Here is a 1,007-nt window from a genome sequence, read left to right on the forward strand (position 1 = left end):
CTGTGAGACTGTTAAGACTAATGGAGTAGATCCTGAAGTCTACAGGCTCATGCTTTTCCCTTTTGCTATAAGAGACAGAGCTAGAATATGGTTGGATTCACAACCTAAGGATAGCCTGGACTCCTGGGATAAGCTGGTCACAACCTTCTTGGATAAATTCTTTCCTCCTCAAAAGCTGAGCAAGCTTAGAGTGGATGTTCAGACCTTCAAACAAAAAGATGGTGAATCCCTCTATGAAGCTTGGGAAAGATACAAGAAGTTGACCAAAAGATGTCCATCTGACATGTTTTCAGAATGGACCATATTAGATATATTCTATTATGGTCTATCTGAGTTTTTGAAAATGTCATTGGACCATTCTGCAGGTGGATCTATTCACCTAAAGAAAACGCCTGAAGAGGCTCAAGAACTTATTGACATGGTTGCAAATAACCAATTCATGTACACTTCTGAGAGGAATTCCGTGAATAATGGGACGCCTCAGAAGAAGGGAGTTCTTGAAATTGATGCTCTGAATACCATATTGGCTCAGAACAAAGTGTTGACTCAGCAAGTCAACATGATCTCTCAAAGTCTGAATGGATGGCAAAATGCATCCAATAGTACTAAAGAGGCAGCTTCTGAAGAAGCTTATGATCCTGAGAACCCTGCAATGGCAGAGGTTAATTACATGGGTAAACCTTATGGAAACACCTATAACTCATCATGGAGAAATCATCCAAATTTCTCATGGAAGGATCAANNNTGGAGGCACAAGTGGGCCAGCTGAGTAAAAAAGTCATTGAAACTCCTCCCAATATTCTCCCGAGCAATACAGAAGAGAATCCAAATGGAGAGTGCAAGGCCATTGATGTGATCAATATGGCTGAATGCACAAGGGAGGAGAAGGACGAAAATCCTAGTGAGGAGGACCTCCTGGGACGTCTCTCAAGTAAGAGGGAGTTTCCTATTAAGGATCCAAAGGAATCTGAGGCTCATATAGAGAACATAGAGATTCCATTAAATCT

At 41.3% G+C, this 1,007-nt stretch overlaps 1 non-coding gene across 1 annotated transcript; it reads right to left on the reverse strand.

Moving 5' to 3' along the window:
* Positions 1-181: 181 nt before the first annotated feature.
* On the reverse strand, positions 182-285 carry LOC127747837 (small nucleolar RNA R71). The gene has a single exon (XR_008009784.1). It is a non-coding gene; the product is annotated as a small nucleolar RNA R71 (small nucleolar RNA).
* Between the last annotated feature and the right edge of the window lie 722 nt (positions 286-1,007).

Source organism: Arachis duranensis, chromosome 5 (assembly GCF_000817695.3).
Source record: "Arachis duranensis cultivar V14167 chromosome 5, aradu.V14167.gnm2.J7QH, whole genome shotgun sequence".
Lineage (NCBI taxonomy): Eukaryota > Viridiplantae > Streptophyta > Magnoliopsida > Fabales > Fabaceae > Arachis > Arachis duranensis.